This window comes from Felis catus, chromosome C2 (assembly GCF_018350175.1).
Source record: "Felis catus isolate Fca126 chromosome C2, F.catus_Fca126_mat1.0, whole genome shotgun sequence".
Taxonomy (NCBI): domain Eukaryota; kingdom Metazoa; phylum Chordata; class Mammalia; order Carnivora; family Felidae; genus Felis; species Felis catus.
Genome location: NC_058376.1, coordinates 117845551 through 117863628, shown reverse-complemented (window position 1 = coordinate 117863628; position 18078 = coordinate 117845551). Strand labels below are relative to the sequence as shown.

At 34.0% G+C, this 18078-nt stretch overlaps 1 long non-coding RNA gene across 4 annotated transcripts in view; it reads right to left on the bottom strand.

Annotated features, from left to right (window-relative positions):
• LOC123380105 overlaps positions 1 to 18078 on the bottom strand; it is a 462087-nt gene that overhangs the window by 271442 nt on the left and 172567 nt on the right. For all 4 annotated transcript variants that reach the window (XR_006585430.1, XR_006585431.1, XR_006585428.1 and 1 more), the window contains exon 2: positions 1109 to 1229. This is a non-coding gene — a long non-coding RNA (uncharacterized LOC123380105). The remainder of the gene's footprint in view (positions 1 to 1108; positions 1230 to 18078) is intronic.

Here is an 18078-nt window from a genome sequence, read left to right as displayed (position 1 = left end):
GGGTAGGATAGAGAAGGGAAGAGAAGAGAGACAATGATGAGATTTCAGAAATATCCAAGTTTTAGGATTAAAGCGAAGGAAAAGGAACTATAAAAGCAAAGAAATGGGCAGCGGCATTCAAGCAAGAGAAAATAAGAAAATTTTTAAGAGAAGGTGGAAGTCAACAATCTTAAATGTCTCATGTTAAATAGATACTTGAAATTTAACCTCCCATGGCCACTGGATTTTGTCATTGGGAACTCACTGGGAGTTCCTGATGAGTTCTACCTCTATTCTCTGGAATCATATAGAAAATACAATCCATTATCTTCCACACAGAAACCTTTCAAATAACTGAAATCAGCTATGTAAGTCTTTTTTTTTCATGAGGTTTTCTTCTCAAAACTAAATATGTTTGGCAGCTTCAATTTGCTAAAAGACTGCACTTAAGTTTTCCTCTGGCTACTCCCATTTATATCTCATGGCACCAGGTTGAGTGTTTAATGGCAATGAACAGTTGAATCTCCAGCAATTTTGCCTGAAATGTCCTCTATATTCTCCAGAATTGAAGGCTTGGTTTTAAAAAGGAGAATGGTTTAATCTGATAGTAATTAAATTGTGAAAAGTTAAAGTCTATTAAAAAAATGAAAAGGAATTGCTTGGAGGTTAAAATTATAAAGTCAAGCCCATCAGTGATTTCTTGATTGCCCTAATTTGCCTAAAAATGACCTCCAATTTTGTACAGTTAATAATAAATAATTAAAATATGTGTAAATGCATCATCTGTATCACTTCTATTTAGATAAAAAGGTCACAGCATCTCTTTTTTACAGGTAGGTTGCTTCTTCATATTCTATACAGACATGTTCTGAGACCCCATTACATGCCCAAAATCACAATAGTACCAACCCTATGTGTACTATGATTTTTCCTAATAATACATGCCTGTGATAAAATTTAATTCATAAATTAGACCCAGTAAGAGATTAACAATAATACCTCATAATAAAACAGAACAACTACAATAATATACTGTAATGAAAGTTACATGAATATAGTCTCTCAAAATATCTTATTGTGCTATACTCACCCTTCTTCTGATAATGATGTGAGGTAATAAAATGCCTACCTGATGAGATGAAGTGTGGTGAATGATGCAGATACAGATATCGCTTTAAGCTACTATAGACCTTCTGACCATATGTCAGGGGAGAATCATCTGCTTCTGGATCACAGAAGACCGCGGGTCACTGAAACCACAGAACGCAAAACCGTGGATAAGGAGGGACTAATGTAATCATAACCTAAAGGAAATTCATTAGGTGCTTTTAAAATCACAGAGAACAAAATGAGATATAGTCTATTATGTATCAGAAACACAGAGGTGAATTTCCATTTATTTGTGGTGTCTAAATAAAAAAAATACTTACAAATAATGGAGGAGAACTTGATGAAGTGAGATATTTGTAGACTATATTAGTTTATCTAAAAATAAAGTATACATTCAAAAGGACTTGGGGATGTTAAATTATTTTACATACCTCATGATTTTACGATGTATACCTTACAAGTTACTATCAGTTTTGGCTAAAACACTTATGCCTCACTGTAAGTGAATTAGACATATTCACAGTTCTGAAGAGTTGGATTTTTGTGCATTTGCTACAGCAAAACTGCTTAGTAAAGGAGATTATAGTTTATTCTGCAACATATAATCAAATCAGAAAAACTCTCAGCGGCTACCTCTAGAGATTACATTACTGTGCAAACTCAGCTAAACTGGAACTTCACTTCCCAGAGTTCCCTTCCCTGTATTGGTAGGACAGACCGTGTAAGAAATTTGCATGAGATTTGGAAGGTGGAAGTGAAGCAGCTGCCGGGTTTACACTTGCAAATTCAGTGTAGTATTAAATCTAGTGCAAGTCAAGTAAATTATTGGGGGTCTCCTGCTAGGGTGATCAACATTTCTGATTTAACTGAGATTGTCCTAGTTTCTGTACCATAAGTCCTTCTCCTGGGAAACTCTTCAGTCCTGAGATCAGGACAGTTGGTGGCCCTACTCCTGGTCTGCCTTGGTGAGATTTGTCTCCTCCAGCCAAGACTGAATTGAAGTTGGACCGAATTTCTTTAGTTTCTCTAACTCCTGGCATGCTTAGCTTCATGAAGAAAGGCATTAGCTTTTCAAGCAGGTCACCCAGTCATCAAAATCAGAAAACAAAGATAAGATGAGGTTTCCAGTTTGACCTTATTCTTCCGGGTGATCATTGAAAGTTTCAGTTTGCCTTTGTTTCTCCCCACCTTCAGGTCTGACTCTTTTTTAATACTGCCTGCTCCACTGCCATCCCTGACTGCCTACAGACCTAGAAACATACATGGAAATAACAGCCATAGTAAACTGCTTAGCCAGGTCTCACGAGTGCATCATGCGAAATCCCTATAATAAACCCTTTACTCCCTATCACTTCTCTGCTTCTCTGCTCAATGATTGATATACCACCAATGGTTTTGTTCAATCATCACCTAGAGAAGAAATATGGATAGCTTTTTTAGCAGTAATAAACAACTATTCCTTATATCAGTGTAGTATTGTACATTTACTAAGTACTCATATACATATTAACCCATCTGTTACAAAATTGGAAAGCACAACTTATATTACTATATCCACTATGAATAAGCATGTGAAATATAACTTTGCTCTTTTTGTTATTAATAATTTCTCTTCTCTAGAAGGTAATTAAAATGGCCATTTAGCAGATCATTTACAATATATAATCTCTTCTACCATTCTCAAGAGTCAATGTGTATAACATGCACACAGGTAACCAAATTGTGAATAATCAACTTATATTAGAGAATCCAACTTCTGGCTCAGCAGTTAAATCAACTTATTTATTCCAATTTACCTGAATCCCAATCCAAGTTAACCAGTAAGTTTTTTTTCTTTGTTTTTTCTTTTTCTTTTTTTTTTTTTTTTTTACTAATAAGTTTAAGTACTTAAGAATTTAGTCTTTATTGACTTAGACCATGGGCCAATATCCTTAATTCAAGATCTTTATGCCAATATCCTTATTGTAGCTTTGAATATTTTTTCTTAGGCATTTGCACTACACTTAATTTGGACTTCTTTTATCCATTTTTATAACACAACTATTTGATAGCAGTGTTTTCCTTTTTGGCTTATCCTTTGACCACTGCCTAAGTCAAACTGTACCTACCTACAATAACCTTAAGATCTTTCCCATGAGTTCTCTAGTGTAACATATGACATCTATCTCTTCCCACATATATAAATGGTGATGTTGTTCACATGTCTTCTACTTAAAGTCAGAATAAAGGAGAAATATAATGTGCTCACTTAGCTAGATACAAAAAGATAATTTGATAAAATTAAAACTCATGAAATATACACACAAATAGAATAGAAAGACCCATCTTAAACTGAAATTTGCTCCCAGAAATCAGAATTAGGAAAGGAAGCCAGCTATTACCATATCAATGTCAAAATGTTCTGGAGTTACTGACCAGAACAATAAGGCAAGAGAAAAAACAAAAAACAAAAAAAAAGAAAGAAAGAAAACTATTATTATTTACAGAACATGTAATTGCTTACATTTCCTTATGCTAGCAACAAAACTTAAAACTTGAGAACAATATCATTCACAAATAGTGTCAAAAACATTAAATGTTTGACAATAAATTTAACAAAAATTTTGCAATCCTCTACTAAAAAATATAAAATGTTACTAAGAGACAGTAATGAAGGCCAAAATTAAATGGAGAAGCATGTTATTTTCATGGATTGAAACATCATGAAGATGTTAATTATTCTCCAATTGTTCTATAAATTCAGTGTAATCACAACCAACATCATAGAAATCTCTGTATGTGTGTGTTGCACATGCATGTGTTTACATGTGTTTGGATGTATAAATTAACAAGCAGATATTCTAAACTTTATATGTAAATGAAATGGGCCAATAATAGTCAAGAAAATTTTGAAGAGAAAAATAAAGCTGGAGGATTAACACTACTAGACCAAGAAATATTAAAAGTTATTACCGTGTTAGATAAGAAGACCAATGGAATACCAGAAGGTATAAGAAAAGAACTACATATGTATGTATGTATAACCATACATATGTATGGTTACTTGATTTATTAAAAAAAAAAGTAATCTTGAAGTGCATTGGATCTTTTCAATAAATGGTGTCATCAGTTGGAAAAAAATGAATTTTGACAAATCTATTTTAGATGTATGATAGCCCTAATTTACAAATGTATAAAAATAAAATTTCTAAAAGATAACAAAAGAAAAAAACTTTATGTCCCTGCAACAGGGGAAAATTTCTTAAACATCAAACTGACAGAATGAACCATAAAGAGAAAAATTGGGAAGTTGCATTACATTGAAATGAAGATGTCTTATTCACCCCAAGAAAAAATTAAGAGTGAAAAGCCCAACAAATAAATTGAAAAAAAGTTTCTAATACAAATATCTGACATACTACTGGTATCCTGATATATATAAAACACAGAGAAATATGAAAATGAAAGAAGATCAATAGAAATATGAGCAAAAGACTTGCATGGGCACCTTCCAAACTCCAAATAGCCAATAAGAAAGTTCTAAGCCTCGTTGTTTATCAGAAAATGTAAATAAAATCACAAGATACCGTAATACACCCAACATGCTTACAACACCTACATGCTCACAAAGTGTTGACTATATTCCAGGTAATATTTTAAATTATTTACGTATATTAAGTTAATTAATCTGCACAATAATGTACTATTATTTTCACCCCTATATTTCAGATGCGGAAATGAAGGCATAAAAGGGTTAAGAAATCACCCAAGGTAAAAAAGCTTCCATATGTTTAACTATTAAGTTACACTGCCTTTGAAACTAGAAAATAAACATAAATTAAGACCTTTAAAATCTCTATAATCTTTTTTCAAGAGTAATAAACAGTATATAACAACTCTAAAATATCCTCTATTCTTAGGTTGAAAGATATACAGTACAAAGATAAATGAGTATATATATAAATATAAATATATATGTGTATATATAAATATAAGTTTTTGTATATAAATATTTGTATATTTTATAATATATTGGTTTTTTTTAAGTAGGCTATATACCCAGCACAGAGACCAATACAGGGTTTGAACTCATGACCCTGAGATCAAGACCTGAGCTGAGATCAAGAGTTGTACACTTAATTGACTGACCCACCCAGGCACCCTGATGTGAAATATATTTTTTCTGAGGATTAATATATAGTTTTAGTGCAATTCAAATTAAAACCTCACAGTTTTGTTTCATTTTGTTGGGAAATGGATAAAAGTCATCTTAATGTTAATAAGAAAGAAAAGAAATCATTAGAACAGCCATGAAAAGTATGAAATGATGCACAAATGACTTGATAATGAGTAATTTGAATTATGAGATATCAGAAAATTCTATAAAACCATTATAATCAAATCAATATGACACTGAATTTATAGTACTCAGGAGGATAGACAAATGACTAGACTAGAAGAAAGAATCTACAGATAACGAATTTAATAAGACTATAGTAGGCAGAATCTAAGGTCTCCCTCAAGTTTTCAATCTCCAAATGTACATACCCTGTATATTCCCCTCCCACTGAGTATAAGCAGGACCTGTGAAAATGGCAAGATTTCATTCCCATGACGTGATTACATTATATGGGAAAGGGGCTTTGCAGATGTAACTAAAGTTCTTAATCAGTTGATGTTGAGTTAAAATCAAAGGGGACATTATCATCTATGAGTCTGACCTTTCAGGACTACTCTGCTGGGAGAGATTGGAAGTGGGAAAGATAATCTTGCTGCCCTGGAAGGAGCTATCAGACATGTCAGCAACTGCTTATCGAGGAGGCCACATGTCAAGAACCTGAGAATGGCTTTTAGAAGTTTAGAACAACCCCCAGGTGACAGCTAGCAAGAAAATGGTGACCTCTGTCTTATAAAGAATTAAATTCTGCTCTAAACCAGTGAGCATAGAGAAGGATTCCATGCCACAAATGACATCAAGGCCCCAGCTGACACATCGATTGCAGCCTGATGACACCCTAACCAGAATAGTAGCTAATTTATGCCTGGACTCCTGACTCACAGAAACTTTGACATAATAAATATGCATTATTTAAGGTGGCAAGTTTTTAGTAATTTTCTATGCAGCAATAAAAAACTAACACAATGACAAAACTGACATTTCAATACAATATAAAAAGGTTGTTTGTTTAATAAGTTGTACTGGAAAATGATCATATCTGAAAAAATATATAAAGTCGGTACTTATCTCTTATGTTTAAAATATATTTAAAATATTATAATAAAATTTGTAAAAACAAAAATGCAAAAAAGACACTCTATGCAAAGTTTGGCTGGGGAAACATTCTTAACCAAGAGAGGAAATCCAGAATCTAAAAAAGGAAAAAGAGTGGCACCTGGATGGCTCCATTGGTTAAGTTTCTGACTCTTGATTTCAGCTCAGGTCATGATTCATGATCTTAAGATCAAGCCCCACATCAGGCTCCACACATGGAGCCTGCTTAAGATTCTCTCTCTCCCTCACCCTCTGCCCCTCCCCTGCTCACACTTTCACTAAAGAAGGAAGGAAGGAAGGAAGGAAGGAAGGAAGGAAGGAAGGAAGGAAGGAAGGAAGGAAGGAAGGAAGGAAAAAAGAAGGAAAGAAGGAAAGAAAGAAAGAAAGAAAGAAAGAAAGAAAGAAAGAAAGAAAGAAAGAAAGAAAGAAAGGTTTTATCCAAAAAAATGTTTAAAATCTTTGCCTGGCAAAAGTTATAATCAAGTTAATAGACAAGATTGGACTTGTAAAAATATTACAAAACATAATACCAAAATGTGATAAGAGAAATATATATTGAACTTATAAACTAACAAGAAAAAGGCAGAATCTAATAGAAAATGGACGAAGGAGAAGGAACAATTAGCAAAAGATCAATAAATACAACAAACATTCTAACTCACTACAAATTATGGAAATGAAAATAAGGGAACATATTATAAAAAAAAATGTTTTACTATAAGACCTAATGCTTATAGGGCTATAAGGTAAAACTAATTTTCACTGGTAGAAATGTAGATTGTTCCAGTAAGTTGGAAACAGCAAACTGGCAACATCTCTTAAAACTTCAGGACAGAACAAGCTTACTCCTGAGAAATTAACCTTAAAAAAGAAAAGCACCCACCTGTAAACATATAAGTAATCAAAGAATATGAGTGGCTGATTTTTATTATTGTGTTATTTATCTTGTTTTTTTTTTTTACAACTGACTTCTATTACTGTTATAATTTGGAAAACTGCAAGTAAGGAATATCATTAGAGAAAGAAGAATAGTTGGTATTTATATAGTATTTAATATGTGCTAGCCACTACAAACATTTTACATATATAAATATATATGTAAAATGTTTATGTAAAATGTATATATATATATATATATATTAATTCATCTTTTCAATCATCTTATAAGGTAAGTACTAATATTACTTTGAAATGTAAATTGTTCAAGAACACACAACTAAGTAGTAGAGAATATGGACCCAAAAGTCTGATTTCAAAATCTTTACTCTTAACCATTCATAATCTACACACTATTGCACTACAAGCAAAAGGTGAGAAAGGAGTCCTTTAAGAAATCCCAAAACAGAATGCTAGAAGCCTAGAATGGTAGTTGACATATTTTAATGTAAATATCTTGTGACACATTACCTCCAACAGGTAGGAGATTTGAAGACAGACATCTGTGTTACAAATATGAAAAGTCAAAGATGCTTTCTAAAATGAACTTTTAGGGACCCTTGGATGGTTCAGTTCATTAAACATCCTATTCTTGATCTCTGCTCAGGTCAGGATCTCCTAGTTGGTGGGATCAAGCCCCATGTTGGGCTCTGCACTGACAGTGTGGAGCCTGCTTCGGATTCTCTCTCTCCCTCTATCTCTCTGCCCCTCCCCGTGCGTGTGCTCTCTCTCGGGCTCTCAAAATAAATACTTAAAAAAAAAGACAAACTTCCAGTCCCCAAAAGTAGAGCACATCCATGTCAAAAGACAAAAACAAAAGCTAACAACTCTTAGTACAAATCTCTGGATCATGCTAAAGTTAATCTGGCTATCCTCCTATTTTAGGAAATAAAGAGCTGAAAAGATTAGTGTCCAGTATGAGATGGGTTTCTTATAAATGTACTTGCTGTCAACTTTTCCCGGTGGAAAATTGGGAGAAATAAACACAAACTGCACACAATAAAGAGAGAGAGAGAGAGAGAGAGAGAGAGAGAGAGAGAGAGAGAGAGAATCTCTTAGAATTTACCAGACTTGAACTATTTGGTAAACAAAATTTAGGGCATCTCTACAAAATTATATGTAATCATGAACTGTAGGAAAGAAATGGAGAGTGTGAAATCTGTGTGGACTTAAATCATAACACCTCCCTCAAAATATAATTAAGCAAGTTTATCCTGAAATGAAATTTCAACACAGCATCAAATCTTTGATCATCACTTAATGCCAAGGGATGCATTTCTTTATTAAAAATGATTACTCAGGGATGACTTAAATAATTTATCTAGGAAAAAGTAGAAACCAAAGTTAAATCCCATTGCTGTTTGTATGTCCTTCCATGTTAATGTTATGGGAAGAGTAACAAGCTAAAAAATATTTAAAATCCTATTCTAACCCACTGCTCAATTTTCCCTCTTAAAAATAGTTGTTAGAAGAAATTCTCTACCACATTTCATGCTAGATGTATTTTTAAGACAAGCAGTGAAACTTTATCTGTTCTCTCTGGGGTATCCTCAGGCCCCCTCATGGAAATATAAGAGAGAAATTCCTAGAGGGATAGTTAGCACCAAATTCTATTTAAATATACATCATTATCTTTTTCAAAGTTCATTCTTCAAATTTGCTTAGGTATTGGACTTTAATGAATAAATTCATTCCTTTCTAAGGAAATGAAATAATTGCTCCCTTGACTGAGAGCAATCTGACATCTGTTTCACTACTTAAGGCAACTAATATTTAGAAATTATTGTTTGGTAATTTTTATACCATCAGTAAGTGGCCATCAAGCCACAACAGAGGAAAATGTCCACTTGCCAACAATTTGATCATTCCTTTCTGGTAGAATGTCTTGTCTCTGCTTCAGGGCTATTTAATTGTAGTTACAGAAGAGCCAAGCTCAGCAGGGAGAGAACTCCTCACAATTCCAAAGAAATTCAGCCCAGTCTTTTTAGCTATGACATGTGTTTCAATTAACACCAATTACCACAGAAGCAATTGGTGAATAGGGAAGTGATATCAGTGCATAACAATTGTTACATTGGATCATGTGGGATTTTTTCATAGGTAAGGAAGACAGGAGAGAGGGAATAGAATTAGAACCTTTATCAGGAAAGGAAATATCGCTCAGCCTGGCACAGACAGGAGGAATTTCATCTGTATTTTAATAGCTCCTTCCCAGAGGCCTCCCAACAGCCTCAAAGGACTTCCCTGTGCTCACAGATCCATCTGTACCCAACTTCTCCCAATGGCCATAAGCCAGTATTTCCAACTGATTGTGTTTGGGAATTTTTACATTTCTTGAGCCCCCCACTGTCTACACTGTCCAAATTATCTTCAAAGGCCCCAATTATTTTCCCTTTATGGCTCTGGATATAAAGTTACATGGGTTTTCAGTTATCTGCCCCTAAAATTATTTTTCCACAGGCCCTATTATGTGTGAAAGCAAGCTCTTTTGTATATACTGTACTATATAGCATAATGCCTCTATTGCTAAAAGACATCTAATAGGGAACTGATCATTAGAGTTTATTTATTATAAAGAGATAATATAGTAATATTTACTAGAATAAAAATTGTGCTTCTTTAAAAGAGCGATATATATATATATATATATATATATATATATATATATATATATGATCAGGAGACATTTGCTGTCAAATAATTTGTTTTATTTAATGAGCTAAGGCCTATATTTAACCTCAAGGAATATACTAGAAATATATACTACTGTGGATACATTGCTTTCTAAATTTTAGTCTTATGGCTGACATATGCCAGATACTATAATATGATCTAGAGCACAAGATCACCAAGGCAGGCTTGGATCCCCAGTAGGCTCTGACCATCTTAAACAATATATATTTGGGGAGGTGATATAAAACGGTAATCATTGGCCATTTCTCCCAATATTAGTCCCTCCTCTAGATCAAGACTCCTGATCTCACAGAAAATTATGCTACTGTGCTATAAGACAGCTGTTCTCAAGGGGAGAGCATTAAAGTAAAATGAGAAGGTGAAACTTGAAAAATAGGCACCAGAAAGCCTAGCCCACATAGAAGGCAGAATTTTTGGAATACAAAAGAAAATAAAGGGAGGGAATATGGTGTTAAATCTTCTCATGTTGTGAAAGACTGACCTTAGACAAGTTATTAAAAACATTCAAAAACATTGACATTTTTCAAAACAAAAATTATTGCTATCACTAAGATTGTAAACAAGGGCATCTTCTCATTTTTCTATAATCCCTTCCCACTTGATGGCCAATTGAATTTTTCTAAAAGGAAACATAAATCAGAGTAAAAGTAGGCATATTGAGAAATATTTATAAATACATATTTATGTACATATATATTCAACATTATTTGTAAAAAAAAGTAATTCTTGTTATCATATTGATAACAATATTGATCTTTAAAATAGAATTTAGAAATAAGAGTGAAGTTCTTTTTATATCACAGGGTTATTAGGTTCTGTCTACAATTACAGATAAGTTCCTGCAAGTCAATAGTAAACTGTCCTTTGTAGAATAAAGATCATTTATGAGCCAAAACTTTTAATTTGTCAGAGGCCACATCTTGACAACCCAAAATTTAATACTTACTTGAATTTTAGTTAAGACTTGCCTTAGGTATATGAATTGTTGGGTCTGAACATTACTATGGGACATTATTTAAATGAGTATTAACTTAAATCTTAATATCAAGTGCAGGCTTCTGCCTTTTATTCATCAAAACTCTATCTAATTGATTGGATCTAACTTCAAGCATACCTATTCCAGAAGTTGCAGCTTATAAGCCACTTCTCCCTTGGAATACTATGAGAAACCCCTCCAGTGCTCAAATATACACGAGAAAAGAAAGATGGACAGATTGGGTGGTCATGGGTGGGGCAGTAGAGAATGGTGAAGAAGGGTAGAGAGTATTCCTTTTTTTTTTTTTTTTTTTTTTTTTTTTTGTCAAAACTAATAGACCCCAGGGACAGGAGATATATTGACAGCCTTTTCTTTCACCATTCTATGAACTTTTTTGTTCTCTAGATGAAGTGTTTGGAAAATGTTAGGAAATGAAGAAAAACAATGACCTGGTAACAAAGCTACTTTTATTTGTCCTCTGCCCTTAAATATACTTGGGGAAAAACAGAAAAATTAAGAAATATTAACTGTATCTTTGAAGTCAAATCATGAGATTCTACTCTTATTACATTGGAAAAAAAAAAAGCTATCTGTGAAAGAGGGATCCTCCTCCCTGACTTAATACATTTCATTGGTACAAGCATAGCACATCTTCTTCTCTTATTGGATTAGTATACCCCATGAATTGTTAGCTGTTTAATGCATAAAAAGTGCTGGACAGGACCTCTGAAATATAAATTAAAGGAATGTTTAAATATAGTTCACCGCTTGGTAACATGGGGAAAATGATGACTAAAAAGAGGACAAAGAACATTAATTCCTGGCAAAATAAAAAAGGACAAAAGGAGACAGCACACCTTTTTGGGGGGTGGGGAGAGCCCAATAATTTAAATTAATGATGCAAATAAACAGAGAATGAGCCATATCTGTAACATTTGCATCTCTCGAATGGGCAGAAGCAAGTCTGAGATGAGCCATTGCCAGTACTTGTTACGGTCTGGAGCCCACGTGATCCCTCTCAGAGTCCACATCCATCCCCAGGCTGCCCATAATGCACTTAGCGGCTCCTAGAACAGACTGGTCTTCACTTCTCTGAATAGGTCTGTGCTCTGGACATGCCCTGCACACTACTGGTAAATCGCTAATATAGCCACCCAGAAATTGATAAGCTGATTATATCAGTTATATGGGGAAGGACAGAACGTAGAAGAGTCAAAACAATTTTGAAAAAGAAGAAAAAAACTGGAAGATCACTACTTTATTTCAAAATTATAGTAATCAAAACATGTGGAGCTGGCAAAAGCACACACATATCATATCAGTGGAAAAGAATTGACAGAAATAGACCCACACATATATGGTCATATAATATGTGACAAAGGTGCAGCGTAATTTAATGGGGAAAGAATAGTCTTTTCAACAAATTGGACATACCTTTCCCCCCACTGCCCTAAAAATGAACTTCAACCTTTATTTCACACCACAAAAGGATCATAGACCTAAATATAAAATCTGAAGCTATAACATTTTTAATAAAAAAAACAACAGAAAAAAATTTTATAATCTTTAGACAAACGTTTCTTACTGCATGTTATGGTTAATTTTATGCCTACTTATTTAGAATATAGTGAATATAATTAGCTGTTTGGCCAAACATAAGCCTAGATACTGCTATAAAGATATTCTTTAGATGTGATTGATATTTATAATCAGTTGACTTTAAGATTACTCTCCATAATGTAAGTGAGCCTCAGCCAATCAATTGAAGGCCTTAAGAGCACAGGTTAAAGGTCCTGAAGGAGTTCTGCCTCCAGACTGAAACACAGAAATTCAGTTTCCAGGCTTCAAATGCAAGATTGTAACACCAACTCTTTTTTTTTAATTGTGGTTAAATAATATGTGTGTGTGTGTGTGTGTGTGTATATATATATATATATATATATATATATATATATGAGATCTACCCTCTTAATAAAATTTTAAGTGAACAGTAGGTATTGTTAATTTTAAGTACAATATTATACAGTAGGTCTCTAGAACTTTTTCATCTTGTAGTACTGAAACTTTATATCCATTTAACAACTCCCCATTTCCCCTTCCTCCAGCTCCTGGCAATCACCATTCTACTTTGCGTTTCTATGAGTTAGACTACTTTAGATATCTCATAAAATTGGAATCATACAGTGTTTGTCCTTGTGTGACTGGCTTATTTCATTTATCGTTGTGTACTCAAAGTTCAGCCATGTTGTAGCAAATGACAGGATTTCCTTCTTTCTTATGGCATAGTAATATTTCAATGTACGTATATACCACATTTTCTTTATTCATTCATCTATCAATGGATATTTCCACCTCTGAGCTATTGTGAGTAATGTTGCAATGAACATGGGAGTTCTTGAATCCTTATCTCTTGAACCGGTTACCAGCTCTCATACCCACAATCATGTGACCCAATTCCTTATATCTCTCTCTTTTCCTTCTCCCCTCTTCCCTTCCTTCCCTCTCTTAAAATACTTTCTTGGTTGTCTGGAAAACACTTACTCATATAGTAAGGAAATGAAAAGACAAATCACAGATTGATTAGGAGAAAACTTTCGCAAACACAAATCTGGCAAAATACATGCATTGAATATACATAAGGAATTTTTAATATTCAATAATAAGAAGAGAAGCAATCAGGTAGGCAAAATGTCTGTGACATTTGAACAGACATTTCACTCAAGAATATACATGAATGGCCAATATGGATTCCAAATAAGCACATGAAAAAGTACTTCTCATAGTCATTAGGTAAACAAATTAAAATCACAATTAGATAAATTTCTGCATCTACCTCAAGAGCTAAAATTTAGATGTGACAGTACTAAGATAAATATTTGAAGCAACTGGAGCTCTTATACATTGCTTTTGGTAATGTAAATGGCATGGTCATTTATAATATGAATACACACCCACCATAACATCCAGGAATCCCACTCTTATCAAAGGAATTAAAAACATATGTCTACACAATGACTGGTAAATAAATGTTTTAGCATTTTTATTTATAATCACTCAAAACTGGAAACATCCCAAATATCTGTTAACTGGTAAATTGATAAATTAATTGTGCTATATATATCTACACAATAAAATACTACTTAGCAATAAAAAGCAATGAACTACGGATATATGCAACAACTTGGATCAATTTCAAAAGCATTACACTGAATGAAATTTAAAAAGGCACAGAAGCCTACATACTAAATGATTCCACATTTGTGACATTCTGGAAAAGTAAAAAATCACTGGTAAAGAAATCAGAGCAAGGACAGCATTTTGGTATAATGGAAATATTCTTTACTTTGAATGTGGTGGTTATTATTCCTCTATACATGTTTGTCAAAACTCATCAAGTTATACAATTAAAAGTTATAAATCTTACCTTAAAATTATACTTTAATAAATCTGACTTTAAGACAAACCATGAAGAAGGATCTGACTTATCACAAAATTTCTACAAATGTGGCTCCAAGTAAAGGCTAAAATTGAAGTTAGGAGCAATTGTAAATGCTGTGTTGTCTTAGCGATATTAAATATTAGAGAGGGTTCTTCCTGGAGATGGAATCTTTATAGCATTGAAATTCAATTGTTTATAAAACTAAAACTCAATCTGATCATAAATTTGGGAGCTTGTTACTCTACCTCATATTCATATTCAGTACCTCAATAGTTTCAGATAAAGAAAAATTTTAAGCTCAAATAACATGCGACAACTTGCAACATTAATTCCAAAAAGCTGATATTCAAAGAAAATAAATCTTAGAAGTACTCATATAGAGAGAACAAGAGAGATAAGATACAATATACACACTTTTTATTTAATGTCGATAAAGTTAATATCAGAGTACAATAAGATTTGTTCAGTCTTTAATGTTCTTTGTACCAATAGGTAGAAAGAGATAAGCAACAGAAACATTATATGTTAGGAAATCACTATTGAATAGAGAACTTTGATGGTATTTAAGGTGTACAAATAAATATTATCTTGTTTTCCCTGATCTTTTAGTAGTGGAACTATTTATTTTGCCTTGTTTTAAACTTTAATCATATTACTGTATAAAGTTAGGATGTATCTCACTATGAGTATAATCTCAACCCTATATTTCTCTACAAATGTATGTCACCTGTTTTTTCTATATTTTTAAAATTGATTTTAACTAATAAAACTTCCAAAATAAATTTTTAATTTTTTTATTTCAGTTTTAATTCATTTAAATGGCTTTAGAGTTAAATAAAGTGCAAAATATGCAAAACCAGCTCTGACCTTTGATTTTTCCATCTGGTAGATGCCATGACCATAATTCTAATGATTTTAACGTTGTTGTTTGGGTTCTATGTTCAAAGGTACCTAAAATCCGAGGATTTCCCCCAACCAATACTCCATATCCACATTTTTCTCATCCTCACTGCCTTGGTCCTAATTCAAACCCTTACTAACTCTTAATTGGAGAAGAAATCAATGTCCTCCATCCTGTTCTTGTTGACTCTCACTCTATTATTGAACATCTTCCATCTTTCCGATTTTTTTTGATCTACTTAAAAATCACTTATGGTTGTTAATTCTTAAGTCAAATTAAAACTTCTCTGCATGTTATACAAAGCACTTACCAATCCATCTCCATACAGTCTTTAACTGGAGCCTTCTTTTCCCATGACTACCTTATATCTTAGTCTTCTCAAGCTGCCATAATAAAACACCACAGAGTGGGTAGCTTAATTTACAGGCATTTATTTTCATGGTTTTGTAGGCTGGGAAGTCCAAGATCAAGGTGCCAGCCAATTTGGTTTCTGAAGAGAGCTCTTTCTGGCTATAGACAGCCAGCTTTTTGTTGTGTCCTCATATGATGGCAGGAGATGGGGGAGGTTGGTGGTGGTGTAAGGAAGAGAGGAGAGAGAATGAGTGCTAGCTCTCTTGTGCTCTTTGTAAGGACACTAATCCTATTGGATCAGAGCCAACCCTTATAACCTCAGTTAACCTTAATTATCTCCTTATAGGCCTTATCTCCAAATACAATCATTCTGGGAGTTAGAATTTCAGCATGGGAATTTTGAGGGAACACAGTTCAGTCCACAACACCTGGAAATACATTTTAAGCTTTTAACCACAGTATACTGTATGTCAAACTTTTTCTACCTTCCTTTTTCTCTACTATTCTCTACTTTTTCCACCTCCACAGCTTTATCCTGATCTTTCCAAGACCTATAATCATCTTCTGACTTTCCCTGGGAAAATCCTACCCATCACTTGGTGTTTTGTTTTGTTGCATTTTCCCCCCAAAGAGTCCCCTTAATATTTCTTGCAGGGATGGTTTAGTGGTCACAAACTCCATTAGTTTTTGTTTGTCTGGGAAACTCTTTATCTCCGCTTCTATTCTTAATGATAGCCTTGCTGGATAGAGTATTCTTGGTTGCATATTTTTCCCATTCAGCACATTGAATATATCCTACCACTCCCTTTTGGCCTACCAAGTTTTAGTGGACAGATCTGCTGTGAACCTGATCTGTCTTCCCTTGCAGGATAAGGTTCCCTTTTTTCCCTTGCTGCTTTCAGGATTCTTTCCCTGTCTGCATATGTGTGAATTTGACTATGATATGCCTTGGTGATGGACAGCTTTTGTTGGATTTAATGGGAGTTCTCTGTGCTTCTTGGATTTTGATGTCTGTGTCCTTCCCCAGATTAAGAAAGTTTTCAGCTATAATTTTGCTCACATAAACCTTCTGCCCCTTTTTCTCTTCATCTTCTGGGACTTCTTTGATATGAATGTTATTATATTTTATTAAGGTCACTGAATTCCTTAAGTCTACCTTCATAATCCATTACCATTGCTTCTCTCTTCTTTTCAACTTCATGACTTTCTGTAATTTTACCTCCCATATCACTAATTTGTTCTTCTGCTTCATCCACCCTCACTGTCATGGCATTCATTTGAGTTTGCACCTCAGTTATAGCATTTTAAATTTCAGCCTGACTAGCTTTCAGCTCTATTATCTCTGCAAAAAGGGATTCTTTAGTGTCTTCCATACTTTTTTTCAAGCCAGCTAGAATCCTTATAATTGTTTTAAATTCTAGTTCAGACATCTTACTTACTTATAACTCTATCAATTAAATCCCTGACCATCACTTCTTCCTGCTCTTTCTTTTGGGGTGAATTCCTCCATCTTGTCATTTTCAAGGAAGAAAATAATAATTACATTAAATTAAAATTAGTGTAAAAAAACAAATAAAGGAAGCTAGATCTTAGGTGTGTTTTGGTCTGCTTGTTAAGCTTGATAGAAAAAAAAGAGAAAAGAGAGAAAAAATATTTTAAATTAAAAAAATAATATACAGCAAAATAAAATAAAAATTTTTGTTCTTTCTATATCCAAGGGGGGGTAAAAATAATAAAAACAAGAATAGAAGCAAAAAAAACAAAAACAAACAAAAACCCAAATGAAGCTAGATCCAGTTTCCTCTAGAGTTGAGACTTTGCAGCATACTATGATCAGTAGACTAAGCTCTTCGAAGGGATTTATGCTGGTCTTCTAAGGGAGGGGTCTGCTGCTCTTATTCTCAGGTCAACTTGCCCTAGTGAAGACATTCCTGGAGGGTGCATGTGGGTAGGGCTCTGTTCTCCAATTTGTGCTGTTTAGCTCACTGGGTTTGATCAGTGTTGGTGGGCTAATAGTTAAGATGGCTTCATTCCGCTCTCTGGAGTGGGTAGTTCACATCCTCACAGATACACAATCAATCATCTCTCCTGTGTCTCCAGCTTCTGTCAGCTCCCCACCTTCCCCCTGTCTGTGTCCAAGTTGTCTGCCTGCCAGGCAGTGACTCCCTCCAGAGTTTTATCTCAGGTGCATCTATGGTTCAAAACCCCGTACTTCATAGAATCCCATAGCTCAGATCCATGCTGATCTTCTGAGTGTGGGTCTTGCCGCTCTGTGGCCTGTACCAGCTTGTCCCAGAAAACATTCTTGCAACCATACAGTGACAGCAGCTCAGAGTTTATGGTAACTCAACACTCAGCCAGTGCCAAAGTTTGCTGCCCTCAGCTGGCATCTTTGTTCCTATACTGGTGAACAGGGTAATTCTGTGCTGCCCACAGGATCT